Below are 18,138 nucleotides of genomic sequence, written 5' to 3' on the forward strand. Positions count from 1 at the left end.
CTGGAGCAGTCTATGTGAGAAGGTGCTCCGCTGTCTGTCCACTATGTGGTGGAGAGGGTGCTGTTTATTGTCCATAATAGACAGAACCTTCTTCAGTGTCCTCCTCTCCACCACAGTTTCCAGGGACTCCAGCCTTAGTCCCAGTACAGAGCCAGCTTTCCTGATGATTTTGTCCAGTCTATTAGAGTCGCTGGCTCTGATGCTGCTTCCCCAACACACAGCAGCAAAGAAGATGGCACCGGCAAAGTAAACTATAAAGAACATGAAGGCAAAGAACAAAAAGCTCTTAAATATTTCAACACAACTTCAAGATTTTGTAGCCACTGTGGAACCATGTGGAAGATGTTTGAAAAATCATTCACGTTAATGTGTTTCTTGTTTTCAAGTAACTAAGACACAATATTGTTTCTTCTGATAAATTAAGGTAGCATTAAACAGACAGCCCTAAGTGGACAAGAAATAATTCTTATTTTTTTGTTTGTGTGTTTAGCGCATATTATTGTAAGGTTTAAGAACCTTACAATACTTACTGATCTATTATCAGTATGAAACAATTTTTATATCTAAATTCATTCAACAAAGCTTTAATTACAAGGCCATATTTTTTTTATCTTCATGGCCATTTTTCCTGTGGTATTTAAAAGAAAGTACAAAACTATCCAGTGTTCTCAGGTGGCCCCAAAAAGTGAAATATTTCCTGCTATAGCAGGCTGGCCAAATGTCCTTGAGGCAACCAATAGAAGGGATGTTCAACTCATCCTCTGATCTGAAGCTAAACATGTGGTCTGGCAAGAAGGAAGACAGAGTGACAACACAACCCAGGAGACATGTCTTTTACCTGGAAAAAGAGTGAAAGTGTTATGATACTTACAAAATAGGTTATTCTTATTTTTATTACAAGGCATAAAAGTTATGATGTATCTAAAATCAAGTAAAAGACGAACACTCCTATTAAAAATGTTAAAATAATTTATGAATATGATTAATATCAAGTATTTACTTTATTACCATTATCATTTCATATGGTTGACCTAAAACAAAGAAACAAAACAAAAGCAGCAAAACTAATATCTATAACGACAAAATAAATAGTACATCGATTAAATTTTAAGAAAGAATTAATCATCAGAAAAGAAACATTAAAACTTGAAATAATAAGTGATCAATCCCCCAAAAAATCAAATTTTATTTGTATAGCACATTTCAGCAATAAGGCATTTCAAAGTGCTTTACATCATAACAAACACAAAAACACGAAGTCATGCAACATAGAATCAACAATCAAAACATTACATTAAGTCAAGTACCATCGTTAAATTCGTAATTGATTATGTTTCAAATACCATTCTAAACAGGTGGGTTTTTCGTCGAGATTTAAAGGAAGTCAGTGTTTCAGATGTTTTATAGTTTTCTGGAAGTTTGTTCCAGATTTGTGGTTAATATAAGCTGAATGCTGCTTCTCCTTGTTTAGTTCTGGTTCTGGGGATGCAAAGCAGACCAGAACCAGAACCTGAGGGGTCTGGAAGGTTGATACAACAACAGCAGATCTTTAATGTGTTGTGGTGCTAAGCCGTTCAGTGATTTATAAACCAACAACAGTATTTTAAAGTCTATTCTTTGAGCTACAGGGAGCCAGTGTAGGAACTTTGGAACTGGGTTAATGTGCTCTATCTTCCTGGTTTTAGTGAGAACGCGAGCAGGAGCGTTCTGGATCAGCTGCAGCTGTTTGATTGATTTGTTGAGCAGACCTGTGAAGATGCTGTTGCAGTAATCAGTGATAATAAAATTTAGGTGGACCTCATTGGTTTGCAGAACCCAGAAAAAAAACAACAACTTTCCTGCCTAAATCTGATTTCTAATATTTAAGTTTGAAATATTTTGAAAAGGTGGATAACAGGAATGAAACTTAGATTCTAGGGAATATCTTCATGATGAGCCAACCTGCACTAGAGAGCAGTCCTTTAGAAGTATAGGAGTGGTGTGCATGATGTCTAGCTCAGTGCTGTTTCAACCTTTATGCAAGTGATTGGTAGTTCTGGCATCCTTCTCTTGGCTCAACTGACCGATCAGTCTTAACACAAACCACTTTCCATGCCTGATGGTTGCTAATCAAGTGATCTTTATGTTCACTTGATTAAGCTTTCATGGCAACGGCTATTACTTTCCCAGATTTGTCACATTCTTTGATATGTGAATATGCTACAAACTAATTTCCCATTGGGAACAATAAACGTACCATTACCATTAATCCCTTACTTGTGGAACAGGTTAGTCAGGTCGGTGTTGGTTGACCAGTTAGGTGCAATTTTCAAAATTATTCCTTTTAGGAGATCAGATAAACTATTTTAGTATATCCACAAATACTAAAAGTATTTCTAAATATACTTAGTCATTTTATAATGACTGATGCTAGATAAAGTTGTCATACTCTCACAACAACCATTAAATCACTGTTTAATACAAACAATAATAGTGAAGATATCTGCTAAAGCTTCTATCTGAGCCATATCTGCTTCAATACATGTTTGAAACAACATTATTTTTCTTTGGTATGTAACTGTTAACAGTTGCAACCCTTATAGTACATAAATTCTCATATTTATTTGATGTAAATACGTTTATAAAAGAGACAATAGATTTAATGCTAAAGTACCTTTAAAGCTTGGGGACATTAAAGTTTTCAGTATGGAACAACTATAGCATTAAAGTTCTTTGTGCAGTTGCAAATATTCACCATTAAAAAGTAAACTTACTGTCTAAAATAAAGCAAATAAAATGTTAAAACTTTAAAGCTGTTAAATTTGGTCTCTTCCAGAATTTGTTCTCCAACTGTTCTGTCAGACTCTTTACAACAGCCCTGCAGTCCAAACTGTTGATGCAACAAAAGTAAATTATTGATTATAAACTGTTTTTCTTTTTCATGGAGCACAGTAGGGAAGAGAGCATTTAGTTTTTAAACCAGGCCCCTCAGCAAGTCAGGATTGTTTTTAATGAAATGCTTTGAAACTAACTTGTAGCACCCTGCTCTACATAACTGTCTTGCAGTTACAGCAAACTGCCCCACTCGAATGTTCACATCAAGTGGCTCACGACGGCTTAAATTATACGACAAAAAGAACTGCAGTTTCTAAAGTCATTGCCCTTCAATTAGGTGACTTAAAAATGAAAGAGATCAGGTCATATTGAAAATATTTCTATTTCACAAAAAAAGTACCTGACTTCTGTAATTAAATAGTTAATTGAATGCTGGGGCAAAATGATTTAAAATTTTGTGCTTTCCGCATTTACTCTTGCACTTATTTTATGTTTCTAATTGTAAATTTACTCAGCCAAGAGCAAGACATTTATTGCATGCACGTGTATTTCACACTCGGATGAGACGTTCTGAGCTATTGCTGCTGGGCTTCATCATTCCAAACATAAATTTTTTCTGGAATTCTGGTGTCTATATCTTGTTTGCTTTGGCTGCAGTACATGAACAGATCCTACAGTATAAATTCTTCTTCACGAATTCACTTAGAGTGTAGTGTTTCATTTTATGAGAAATATTTAAAACAATGTTTAATTCATGAGGTTTACGATGTGGAATTCAGAATATGCTCATGAAATCAGATTTCAGCTGGCTTCAGTCCAACAGAAGGGCGTGTGTGTATCGTATGAGCATTGCTAAACTGCTTGGCAGCTGCATATGTGTATTCACACTGCCAAGCTTTCAGCTGTGGCACTGCTGCAGCAGTTGGTTGTTTTTGTCTCTATACATATTGATGCTCTTGTTAATGACCATAACTAGACACCATTTTCCAAATTCTTAGCTGGTATGATTAAAACTGGAAAGATAAAAGTTGGGATAGAGCTAGAATACTTCTATTGAAGTTAAAAAACCCATACAGACATAATTCCTAAAAAACAATAGCAGTTAAAATATGATTTATTTCTCATGTGAGCTCTGTATGATGCTCACCAAAACATTCTGGCTGTTAACTTATACATAGACAAGAAAAGTAAAATAAAACATGATAAAACTCTGCACACTCCATGATACCAGTTCTGTTTCTTCACAATTTGGTCTTTCCTCTGGTCTACAGAAAACCACAACCACAATTACAACAACAATGAGAGTGAATACTGTGAAAAGGAACAAGAAAGGAGAAAACACTATCAACAGTGCTCCAAAGGGAAAATTCTAATCATCGGTTAACTGTAGCTAACTCACAATGTTTTTATCATCTGTAGAACATGGCTATTTTTATCAAGCATACAATACAAAGCTGCAATGAATGGCTGCACGTAGGGAGCAGGGTTTGTGTTTGAAATATGTTAAATGACCTCTCCAGCCCAACCTCTCCTTGCTATAGCAAAATGTATGCATTATCAATCCAACTGAAAAGTCACATGCATTGAAAAAGAGCAACAATAAAAGATAAGATGCTTTTTCCTTTTGATCATTTTAGGTCATCCTTAAGAAAGCAATATTAACTAACTTAGATGGCATGTCTTTTTTCTGTAATTGATTTTATTCTGAATTATATTCTGACATGAATATTCTGCTAGATAAACTCCTGTAACAATTGTTACAGTAAATGTCACAGTAATTTGGTAATGTATTTTACAATGTTGTACTTATTTGTTGACTTAAGTGTTCTACTTGCGGTAACCCTGAATTAAACAAAAACAGTATGCAACTGTATATTTTCCCTTTGACAAAGAGAGGACTTTAAACCTCTAAATTGAAGAGCTAATTTTGCAAATGAATAAATCTAATGATGGATCTGTTTTTAACTAAGTACTAGGTCTGTACCATCAGCACATTGAGTAACCTTAAAGATATGACCTTTTTGCTGTTATTGGCTCTCACTTTGCTGCTGTGGCACATACATTTCTCCATTGAAGGACAGTAAATATTTATGTTCTACTCTAATCTGTTTTATTTTCTAAAGTTAAAGAAATTTTTGATGACCAGTATCCATTGAGGTTGACATAGTACAAATGACATTTTTATTATTACTAGCTATTACTAATTAATGGTGTGTCAGGAGGTAGCAGTTCGTCCTGTAACCTGAGGGTTGTTGATTCAAATCCCCTTCTACGTCCATCTGCTGGTGGTGTTGATTGTATGGTAGCTGTATAATATGTCTCCAGCGCACCTGGTTACAATTTAGTTTACCACCATCAATGTGTGAATAGGTGAATGACTGAATGTAATGTGAAGTGTTGTTGGACTAGATAAAGTGCTATAGCATTTATAAATCATTTTCTTGTGTGTGTTTGCTTGTTTTAATGGTAGTTCAACTTTGAGAAGTTTCTGTCATACACATTAATCCAGTCTTCTCTTTACCAATAAATGACTTCTATGTCAATGGATGTGAGGCAAGCCCAGTATTGAACAGATAATTTTGTTGTTTTTGTTGACTACTGCAGACTGTCTCCTATAATTACCCATCTCCTATGTTTATTCTAACATTAATCCACGGGTTTTCAATTGAACTGTCTGGGAGGGAAAGTATGACTTTTAAAGCCTGATGTACCAAAAAATTTCCATCCATCCATCCATTTTCATACTGTAATTACCACAAACAGCTTTTTCCTAACTGCTGTGTATGCTTCACTCAACTACAGCAACTACAATAAGTTCTCTTGAAATCAAAACAACTTCAGAATGATTTAAACACATATTATTCCCAAATACTGGCACAATAAAATGATTTTTTAAAAATCCAAATATCAGCAGTAACTATTCTTAAGTCATTATATTGTTGTATAATCTCACTATATTTCTCAAAAAGTAAAAAGATTCAAGTGTTTTGGTGTGGCAAATTCATCACCTTTGATACCGTATTGTAGATCTACTGTAGAACCTATGTAGCTTTTAATGCAGTTCTTAGATTTTAGTTCTATATTAAATAATAATTCCTTTAAAAAACGATCGTCTTAAGCTTATGTTTGAGTTGGCCTATTTAAATTTATAGCTATAATTTAACATTACACATTAAGTGAATGACTGCATCATGGCACTTTGCAATGTTCTTAAGGCTTTAATTCCTTTCAAAGCATTCATAATTTTAACTAACGGCATATTTTCACTTCATGAACCTTTTTTCAGGAACCAGGTTTGTTTTGTGGGGCCAATATTACCCTATTGCATTTCTCACACATGTACCAAAGCAAAATTAAATTACCAAGTTAGAAAAGGAAAGAAGATTTTGCCTTTTAATTTACCAGAATGTTTGGACAGAGTTTTGTGGAGACGGAGCTCTAAGCATTTCATTTTAGATTGGCCAAATATTTTTAGTTTCACAATTCAGTTTTATCAGTTTAACATCTCACATTTTCTGTAAGAGGAAATAAATGAAAATACACACAACCTTAAGATCCTTAACAGGGAGTCTTAAGAGAGAAAAAGCTCCCACAGGGGGGTGTGTGTGTGTGTGTAGGGGTGTGCTTATGTGGTTTAAACGACATGGTTCATTAATTATCTGTGAATGTTTAAAACCTGCCATGATTTTGAAATGATTATAATGCAGTTCACATTTTAATACTGACATTATCAAAAGGTTTAGGGCTAAAATTCTTGGCTTTGTTTCTCACCGGAGATGTCTCAGAAGAAATAGGAAGGAAAGAAATACAGCCAACGTAAATTAAAGCTAGATTGAAATAGGTTACGTGAAAGAATGTTTTGGGTGTCTTTGTAGAAATGTGGTTAGCTAATTTACAAGCCAGACCTGTGCAAGTATATGGCAGAATCTTTTCATGCTCCAACTTTGTGCTAAATTGCTTGCTTAGAGGCAATAACCCACAGGCTTTGCACTGTCCATTTTCAAAAGTCCTGCCACAACTAAGAAGATTAATTTTATTGAAAACATTGGCATTCATTTCATCCCTAAAAAAGCAATTATAATCCATATTTGTTATAAAGCTGCTTGGTCTTGTCATGTTTTCATTTAAGTAAGGATATAAGCTGAATACCCAGAAAAAGAACACAATCAAAGACAGACTGATAGGTGCATCCACAAGTTCAGTTAGCATAAAATGGAGGTCATTAAGTTAGAAAGTGAAATGTTATGTCCTGCAAGTTTGACTACGTGTCTAAACTTTTCTCAATGTACAAATAATCCACCGCACAGCATAAAACCTAAATTCCAATTGAAACTAAGAAATGCTGCTTTAAAATGTAAACAGTGACATAAAAAATGGGGTTATATATAGTATTTCCTTTTGTCTGTTGTAAAGATCAATATTTCCCCACAAAAAAAAAATGGTAGTGGACCCATGCTGAAGCTTGGAAGACACATACAAGTAGAAAAGTGTGAAATGATAACCACCCACCACAACAATGTAATTATAGCCCAACTGGGGAGGAGCTGATTGAGTGTGTGCTGTGCCGAAGTAAAAACCAGGGCACCAAGATCATATCAGCAGACTGTATGTAACAAACAGCGCTGGTTGCTGTCATCAACTCTGAGGTTCACTCACTCAGAGGTGGTTGGCATGTGCTGTTAAGTCAATCATGGGTTGTGGTGCGCATATTGATTTTCCTGTGGGGACTCACATATATCAAATCAATCCACCTTTTTTCATTCATTCTCAAACTCTGCTACTGAGGGCTACAAATATCAAAAGGAATATAGAACTCATTTCTGTTTTATGCAATTCAATATAACCTACATGGAAAAAACAGTCGGTGCACATTTACAAAAAGAAAAATAAACAATCAATTGAGAGGCCATCAATATAATTCTCAGCATAAGAGCAAATATGTAATAAAGAAAAATAAGCATCAGATAAACTCTTTATATTTGTCCAGAGACATCAAACAGTGATAAGGTATCAAACCAAACAAGCTCACTCAAAGTGAATTTTTTTTTTTTTTTTTTTCTTCTGACCAGGTAAGGTGTCTAAATTTGTAACAGGGTATGACCTTCTGTAACAGCTTCATATGAGACTGCACAGGAACCACACACAGAGAAACAAAATCGATAAACCCAAAGCCAACAGCTCATCTGAGGATCAACAAATTGTCGTCCAAGTATACTGTCAGCCTACAATCCATAGGCCGATTTGCTATATGAGAAAGTCATTACCATCAAAATCTCAGCAGTAACAGCAACCGTATTGTGGAGGGCATGAGAAAAATTCACATTTTTCCTGCTCAGTGTCTGTAGCAATTGAAACAATCTGAAAGAAATCCCCCACAAAATTGTCAAACAAGTGGAAAACCCGCTCTTAGGTATTAATTTGTTTCTTTTCACAACTTTAGCTGTAATTTGAAGTCATTAACTTTAATTGCTGAAGAGGGACATTGTGCATTGGTGATTTCCATTGTTTGTTCTCCTGCCAGGTGGTACAGGCTGGATGACCTAAAATGAATAAAGTTAAAAAAAGACAAACAAACAAGGGAAGAAACGACATGAGAATTAAATACATTATTTTGTTGTGAGGCCTTTATACTTTTGTGTAGTGCTTCTAATAAATTATTTGAAGCAAAATGTAGCATGTGGTATATGCAACATTTCAGAATAGTAGTCAGATTCCATATTTATGGTGTGATACACAATATCATAATTTTATATAGCAACCATACATCCCCTGAGAGCATCAGCTTACACATTTACAACTGTCTGTGAATGCATGTGTCTCCAACATGTAGCAAACATACACCAAACAGAAGAAATCTTGTATCAAACATTATAACATGAGCTGTCATTTGTCAGTGTCAAATATTGCAGAGTGTTCCAACTGTGATTTTTGCATTTTCAAGCATGACCAAAATAAAAAAAGGTAATGTCCCAGGGCATTACTCAATATATAAAATGTCATATCTCTGTCACAGCTTTGGTATATAATATTGTCAAGTCCACCACAAGCAAACCAGGGGGAACAACAAATGCTTAAATCAAAATAGTGAATTTTAACTTTTTTTTTCCCAGTTGCTCCTCATGTAGCATAAAAGTGTGTTCTGTTCATCCACTATTGTCTTTCACTTATCCAAGATTAGGTCATAGTTTAAAGGTTTCAGATCAGATGTGTAAACCACCTCAAATGACTCTGGTACTTTGAACTCCTCCTGGATGAAGGAACTTCTCACCCTATCTGTAAGGCCCCATTTACACAGAGCCGCTCTTCAGGTAACCAATAATATTTTTGTTGTTATCCAGCTGCTTGTTTACCAGTGATTGAAGTCTCTCACACTGGCACTTTTTGAAACCTGGTTTCACCCCCATGTAGGGGTGTGAAGTACTTTACAAGTGTGAAAGCACACATGTACAGAACGCAAGGCTGCAGTGTTTATCCTATGCATTCAGGGGTGGACAACAGCAGATTGCTAATAGCATTATACTGTGTTGTGCTACTTAACCAGTTCAGTTAAAGATCATTTCTAAAAAGGAATATATGTGTTACATGAGCACTTTGTTCATGGGAGACGGAGATGGGTTACTGTTTACTATGAGGTGGAAGCTTAGCTTCCCTTAGGGAAAGTTAAGGACCAAAAGTGCATGTGTGTTCAATTACTTGCTTGCAATTAAAGCACCATATACTCGCCTGGCATGACAGCTACAGCTGACTCAAGGTGTCTTGGTGTTGCTGTCTAAATGTGGAACTTTATCCCAATCGACATCAGAAAATATCTGGAGTTTTGAGTCCAATCACCAGAAGTTAATTTCATCAAATTGTATGATTTTGTTATTTCAATCATGATCCATATATTATGACTATAGGTGAGTGTCTGAAGTTAGACAGACTGGGAAATCAAAAACTTTATTTGGCTTAGTTCTTTCTACATCATAATAGACTGGAGCACAACCCACAGTACAGCAGTACAGAAGTTTCAATCTGCCTTTCCATCTCAAGTTCCATCCTGCTATCGCTTGTAGACAAGTCACCTTGATATTTACAGTACTTCCATCTTTTTTTTCCGGGTGAGAACCATGGTCTCACAGTTAAAAGAGCTAAGTCTCATCCCAGCTGCTTCACACTCAGCTGTGAACAACTCCAGTGCAGATTGAAGTTTGTGGCCTGAAAAAGCCAACAGACACATCGTGTGTGAAAGAACAAAGATGAGATCCAAAGAGCAGACCTGGTGGAGTCCGATGTGCACAGGGAACAAGACTGACTCTGTGCCAAGAAACACATACACAGCTCTTGCTTTGGGCACACAAGGATCAATTAGACGCTAAAAGCCACCAAAATACTGTGTCCTCTCACAGCACCCCTCACAAAATACATCCCTGGACATGGTCATAAGCCTTTTCAAAGACAGTAAACAATTTTAGATTGGCAAGGTGTGACGTGTCCCTGTCATTTTGTGAATGAGTACCTGATTAATTGTTATGCTTGCAGTTGATTGACTGGCAGGAGTTTAAAAGGATCAAGCCCCACCCATCAGGTGAGTGAGGGAGTTTGGATGAGCACCTGTGCGTTTGCGTTACTCTGAACCTCACTCCTGTTTTAATAGATGTAATTTTCTGTTCTTAAACCACCTATCTGTTAAATTGTCTGGTCTGGGAATTGTAGGCTAAGCAGGGTTTTCCAGTTTTTGGTTGTAGGGTGAAAGATCCTGGGGCAGGGTGAGGGGAACGGCCCGAATCCGTCGGTTTGTGATTTCTCCCTTTTGTTTATTTTGCCATGACTAACAGTACCTCTGTGTCCAGACTTGGGTTTAATAAAACCTCTCCGCTACATGTAAATTGGTCTGGACTCCTTATGTTGTGTGTCCTGTGTGGACCGTAACACAAGGCATACTCTATGCCAGTGGTCCCCAACCCTCGGGCTGCGGACCGGTACCGGTACTTGGACCAATTGGTACCGGGCAGCGCAAGAAATAATTAAATACTTCCGTTTTATGTATTGAATCTGGAGGATCTTTGATTTTGAAAATCCTTTAACCGGATTCTGTTGGTTACGTCTTGAGCGGATTGAGCCCACAAGCAGCAGAATGATTTAGAAACAGCAGCAACAGCATCGGTGTCGGTGCACGCAGTATCTTGTTATAACTGGAAACTTTCTCATTTTAATGAGATGCAGAAAAAGAAACATTCCTGTTTTATCAAGATGTAGAATGACAAACTTTCTTGTTTTAACAAAATACTGTTTCCAAATGTATTTTCTATCTGTGGTATTCAAATGATTCCTTAACTAGAAAACATTTCTTGAGACTGAGAATCTCAAGAAACATTTTCTTTTCTTTTGAGAACATCGCAGTCCGATACCCAAAACTTTGAAATTCACAGAGCAGCAGAAATATTCCTCTGCAACTCCATTAGAAGGGGCAAGGTTGTTTTTTTTTCTTTTTCTGGGGACCTCAAGCCAAAGGCGTTTACTTTTGCATCAATTAATCACCAGGCTTAAGACACTGCAACAGTTGGAGCTCAATTTTCTTCCAGCTACATCTTGACATTCACTAATCTGCATGTGGTGCCAGCACCTGAGCTCACCCAACCATCTGCTCATAAACACATTCTCCCCTGGAAGCACCAGGATCACAACTAAGGCAGCAAAATAAACAGCAAAATGAAATGACTTTCAGTTATGAGCCATCACTGCATATTTTACACATACTTAAATTGAATATGCATTATGTTGGTGCTGTTTATAATATTGGTTTATTCATTCTGAAAATCTTTATTGAAGATAGAGAATATCAACACATTAACAAAATCTGAAGTGTTACTATAATTTAGAATTTTCACAAAGTCCTGAATTCTTCCTGTGTATAATTTTACCTTTTCCATCTCTTGTATCAATTTTATTGTACTCATCTCCACACTATGACCTGTTATACTATATATATATATATATATATATATATATATATATATATATATATATATATATATATATATATATATATATATATATAGTTGTTGTTTCAAATGAACATCTGCATATATTTAGTTAAATAGTGTAAGATTCCAGCAAGTTATTTTCCAAACATTTATATTAAGGAATGCTGTATTGTTACACCTGCTAATGAACAATTGTATGAACCTAAATGTTTTAGTTTTAAATATTTGATCCTTTAATTCCTTAACTGTCACCCTCAAAACACTTACATGTGATCCAATTGGTCCATGAGGACATCGGTGTCCTCATGACAGTTAAGTGGTTTTAAAGTGGATCAATACAACCAAGAGATTGATTGTATTGATTATAAACCACCATTCTGAGGCCAGGGCCGGCCTTATTTTTCCTTAAATCATTTCTCACCTGTCTTCTGTATAAGTGAAGAATATTTAATGGCTCTTAAGAGTACATAGATTTTGTAGAGTATGACAAAGCTCAGTGATAACTAATTCTTATTTTTTAGTGCTGCATGCATTTTTATGGGTAAAGTAAGACTGTGGAGCACATTATTGGATACATGTCACTCTGGGTTGCAACCACATAAAGAGCTAAAATCAATGTAAAATTAATAGATGCATTAGACTTTATTTCAATGTACAGCAGCACACATTTGCATTGAAAACATCCAACTACATGCATTTTCCAATATGACAAAGTAAATTGTGCATTTCTGACATGAAAAAGAAATTCTTAAAACTACTGTATTTCTTAATTCAAAATCCAGATATCTGTAAATTTAAGTGTCATTCTTGTCATTGTTTTGATGATTAAGGAATTCTGCTGATCAACTCTTTGCCAACACTTAAAACCTGAGTTTAATGTGATATTCTAATTTTCTGAAAATACTGAATTTTGGGTTTAATTTATAATAAATAATATAAATAATAATGAATAAAAATAATAAATATAATAATCAAATATTTTTCCCTAAGTCACTTTCTGAGATGTACTGGTATATCTTCTTATCTGAAAACTATATTTTTTTCTTTCAATCTCAACAAAATACATTGAAGTTTGTGGTTGTAAAATGAAAAAGTACAAGGGATATGAATATTACATTACTACATTTTAAAACGAGCTCTTGTACAAGACAGTCCAGCTTTGATATAACTTCTTCTAGCTATAGTGCTTTCTGTCTCAAAAATCACCTCTGTGGAACTTGTAAACAATTTAACAAAAAAAAGTGTTGAGACTTTTAAACCCTGACAGTCTACTAAGTATCTTGCATCTCAACTGTCAAACAAATTGCAGTTATTACAGGGTGCCAGCTTTGTTTGTGTGAGGCATGTTGCACATTTCAAGCTCTGCTGGACAAAAGCCCATGACTAGAAAACATAATGGGGGACATTTAACGGACCCATTTCTACTGAAAGCATTGTGACATTGTATAGCTTTGTCCAACTTTGATGCTTATATTTCTTTTTACCGTGCAAGTACTTGATTAGTAAAAAGATGCTCTGTTATGATGCAACTTATTGAAATAAGTCTTTAAGATCTAAACAGACAACAAACACTCCAGACAAATAGAGATCATGCATTTCATGTAAAAATTAATCTTTAGTAAACTCTTTATTTAACTTAGCTAAATGAAATAAAATGACATTATGCTTACATAGTGCTTTCTTAGAACATTCAAAGACCCTTTACTATGGAATCAGTCATTTCCATGCATGCAAACATTCACATGTTTATGACAGCAAACTACTGGATTGTAGCCACAGCTGCCCAGGTCAGACAGAACCAAGCTGCTAAACAGGCACCACTGACACCTCTGATCACCACCAGCAGGCAAGGTGAGTGAAGTGTCATGCCCAAGGACATAACGACAGAGACAGATGGGGCAAGTAATCTAACTGACAATCATTCACTTCCTCGCCACCTTTGGCCAGCAAACATTTAATTATTACCTGCTACCTAAATATACTTTGATTGTTTAGTTTAAAGAGGGTGTTGAATATTTTCTTTTCTTTTTATTCTGTTTGTCCTGTTTAGGTCATCATGGTTAACGCATTACACACACATAAAAACATTGGATTTTGGCTCTTCAGATTAAAGTCAAATAGAACCTAATTCAATATAAAATATAACCCAAATGAATCCATTACAACCTCATTTTTAGCATTAGCAAAATCTCATTTTGTAAAAAAGTTGTTCACATAAGTTTGATATTTTGTCTTGAACATGCATGTGGTAATAAAGATGATAGAGATGAGGCAGATGGGACATTTGTTGTTGCTAGTATGTTACTTTCAGAATTATCCTTTGGATTCTAGTCTAATGTTTGAGAAATATAAAACACTGATGCCAGTTGATGCTCTGATCCTGTTTAAGAAAAGTACAAAATTCTTGCTGCTGAGTCATGACTTGCTGCTGCTATGTGAAACCTTTGTATTGCTGTCCTTGCAGGTGTCCTTGCTACACATGTCTGTAGTTGCAAGACAGACATGACCCTGTGGACTTCTAAACTAAATGCTTACAATGAACATCTACCATTTCAAGCAGACTCATAATATTTCAATTTATCTTTGTACAGTGTAGACTTTACAACTATATATGAGGGAAAAATTAAAATTTAGCAGGTGTTGACAAAAAGCTTTTTTAAATCAATATTTTGACAAATTTCATTATTATTCCAAGTTAGTACCTTGTTTAACATTAGGGCTTTAAAATAAAATAATTTTTAAAAAGACAGATGAGTTTTCAAATTTGGATTCTACACCCTGCCGTTATATGCACAGCAGTATTTCCGATTGTCTAATGGTCTGTGTGCTCATGCATAAAGGTAACCCACTTTCATTATCAAATTCTGGTCCTGTACATCTGGCACAAACCTTATCATAAATCCACACAAGCTCAAAATTCATGTTAACCACTTTTTGAACGTAAAAGCGTTAAGGGGCCGGTGATATGTATTTCCCAGGCACATAGTGACAGTTTAAAGCACAATCAAGTTACCTTCACTTGTTATAAAAATGCTGTGTATCTCAAAAATAACTAAAGAAAACTTCACAATTTAACATCTTTGTCTATTTAAGAATCTCCTGCTCTGACATTCTGCCTTCAGCACATTACCACAACAGTGCTATTCTATTATGCTGTTTACAACTGTTCTTCTGAGCATTAAACTAAGAAATAGTTCATATGATTTTCAGATCATTTAATAGTCAGAAAACTTGCATTTCCATCTGGTTTTTGCAAATTGCTGCTGCCGCTAGTCTAGCAGAGCTGTGTGGGGAAGGCGTGGGGGAGGGGTGCATTGTGAAGCGGAAGCACGGTTGGTGATTGCAGGTCCAATGAGGAGCTTTGTGGACATAGGCGTCCTTTAAACCTGTCTATACTTAAATTTTAACCACTGGTCTTCTAAAGTGATGGCATCTTTACAACTTGTGCAGTGTTATTGCATTTTTAATAAATGTTTTTAAACAGGCAATTGAACCATTGCATTAAAACAGGGCTGCAAAAGTACAATATCAAAAATAGAACATATTTGTCAGCTTTGTTGAGAATAAGTTTTCCATTGCTTTTCCAAATGTGCTATGTCTTTGCTGTCAATCACACAGTGGTCACATGGGGTGATGGAGACGTTTTGCTGTGGTGTATTTTATCTTTTCCTTTAGTTGAAGTGACTGGACAACACTCAAGTTAAAAATGTGAAGAAATGATGTCTTCACTAAATGAAACCTGTTTTCTAGGAAGCACAAATGAAATGGATGAAATAGAGTGTGTAAGGGATTGCAGGAGGAGGACCACCACTGGCCACTACCATCACAATTTATTAAGGCAACATTCAAATAAACTTATAAAGTGAAATTAATATGGTTTTAAAATAAAAAATAAAAAAAATATAATCATGTTTATTATACCTTAAGTGTAGATTGTGTACTTACAGATTGCAGCACCACTATTTAAAAGTGCTCACATAAAATAGATTACATTGCCAGAACTTTTTGATCACCCTCCAATCCAAAAAGTCCTAACCCATCTAAGCATTAGACAGTATGTGCACACGTCTGTCATGATATTTCACACCAAGCTGTCAGTAGCAAATCTATTAATCTATTTAATTGTGGAGTGATGTCTGCAACGATGACACTTGTTTGTCTAACACATCAATGAACTGCCTAACTGGATTAAGGTAATCATGCAGAAATGAAATGTTTTTCTTAAATAAATTTTGAACTATTCTTATACTTTTCTGCCAAAAGAAACCACCACATTGCATATGTGTAAAAAAGAAACTGATTAACGCCTTTTGTCAGTTCATATTAACTCAAAATGATTGATGTGACTAAATGGTTCAAGGGTAAAATCCCAGGAAGCCTCCTCAATTCTGAGCATAGCTCCACCACTTCCTGTTCACTTTACAGCTTAATTAATTATCAGTTTTGTCCTTTGAATAGCCAAAACGCAAACTATCAATTTTGAAAGTCTGCTCTTCTATCAGCAACCTTGATTATCAAAGCGATCATGAGACCAGAAAAAAAAATGACTCTGATTAATAATGAATGCCAAGAGATGCATGCACTCAGAAGAAGAGTCTTCCTAAACTGTGACAGGCTCTGCAGATGCTACTTAACTTCAGAAACAAACTTTCAACATATACTGAAGGTGTGCAGGGAGTGTTTAAAAATGTATAATCTGCTGCAAAATTCAACAACGGTAGATTTTCCCTTTGTGTTTGAATGAAAGCTCCTGTACTGGGAGGTGTTGAGCAACAAATGTAGCAAATCGTGCTTCTCTTTGATTAAAGGGTCATGGCCAAGTAATCAACCACAAAAGCATTACGCTGCCTTTTTGTTGAGATTGTCAATGACCTGTCAATGACCTGTGTGGCTCAGTCGGAACAACGGTGCAAAAAAGTAACATGCTTAAGTGCACGGTGTGTATTTAAAGTTATTTTTTGACTCTATGCCTTTATTTGTGATCCATGACCAAGGTGACCAAATGTTCAATACTCAAAATCCAATTGACAAAGATAGTATTATATGCATTCACAGCCTTTTGGAAATATACAAGTGTTAGAAATGGATCCCCGGTCGTCCACCTAGCTCTGCAGTTTTAATGAAAGTATCTTCTTCAATATCTCAAGACCAGTGTTGTGCATGAACAGGGTTCAAATGTGCAAGTCTATGAGTCGAGCTCAGCTTTTCAAGAACTTTGACTGCTACTTTGAATGCTACTTTTTTAGTGGAGAACATGAAGATAAAACTGTTCATTTTCAGATCATTATATGGTGCTCTGTTGGGGCTGCTTATTTTAAGTGAAAGAGCTACCGCAATTTCCTCATTGCATATGTTCAGACTCTTCTGAGTGTGTGAGTTCAGCTTTGTGAGGACATGTATTGGTAATTTAGGCTTATGTGTCTCCTTATCACTTTAAACTGCTTATCAGTTCAGGATATTATTTGAAGGCTCAAGATCCAATCCTTAAAACTATCTGACTATACTGAGAATATTTTTTTGATGCTTTTGTTTTGGAAATTTTTGTTATGACAGATGGAGCAAAGATGTATAGAAAAGCTGGACCTTTGAACTCCTCTCTTCGGTTGTCCTGCGGGTTAGTAACTTAAAGAACAAGAGAGATATGTTAAATTTACATGATGGAAGGTGTTTTCAGTTAATGTACTTATACACAATAAGGCTTTTCTTACAGAGCAACATTGTGGTGAGTTAAGTCCTTAAACCCAAATTATGTGGAAACGAACTGAATTTATTCAGATTCTCTGGCTGTGGAGTTGTCACAGTTTTTGTCCAAGACAACTTCAACTTTCAATAATTTGCAGTTATAGAATTTTAATGTGGGTTTTTGATTGCACAATAATGGCTTAGAGGGCAATAAACCCAAACAAAAATAATTCCAAGTCTTGTATACATTGACTTCTTTCTTGAAATAGGCATAGTAATTTTATTGAATTTAAACATTAGTTTAAAAAAGTTGGAACAAGGATAAGATTTTGTGTGAACCGTTTTGCTACTAATGCACCTAAATTTTCCTTTATGGGACAATAAAAACTATTTCTTCTATTGTATTCTAAAGAGGCCCTGTATTTGGAATAAAACATTTTCCCCCTCACCATCCGGTAAAGCATTTCCCCACTTGTTAAGTAAATGTTCAACTTTTCAACTATTGCATAACATGATTTATTATAAGAAACATTCCAGCAAGTAAGTGGTGGTTCAAAAATAAAAATGGTGAAAGGTTCCATTTGTTTAGTTTTTTTTTTCTGCAAGATTTTCAGAAAACAGATCAAGTTTAATTCATGTGAGAATAACTACACTGATTTATTTACATTTCTTACAG

The sequence above is a fragment of the Xiphophorus maculatus genome, chromosome 20 (genome assembly GCF_002775205.1).
Source record: "Xiphophorus maculatus strain JP 163 A chromosome 20, X_maculatus-5.0-male, whole genome shotgun sequence".
NCBI classification, from domain to species: Eukaryota; Metazoa; Chordata; class Actinopteri; order Cyprinodontiformes; family Poeciliidae; genus Xiphophorus; species Xiphophorus maculatus.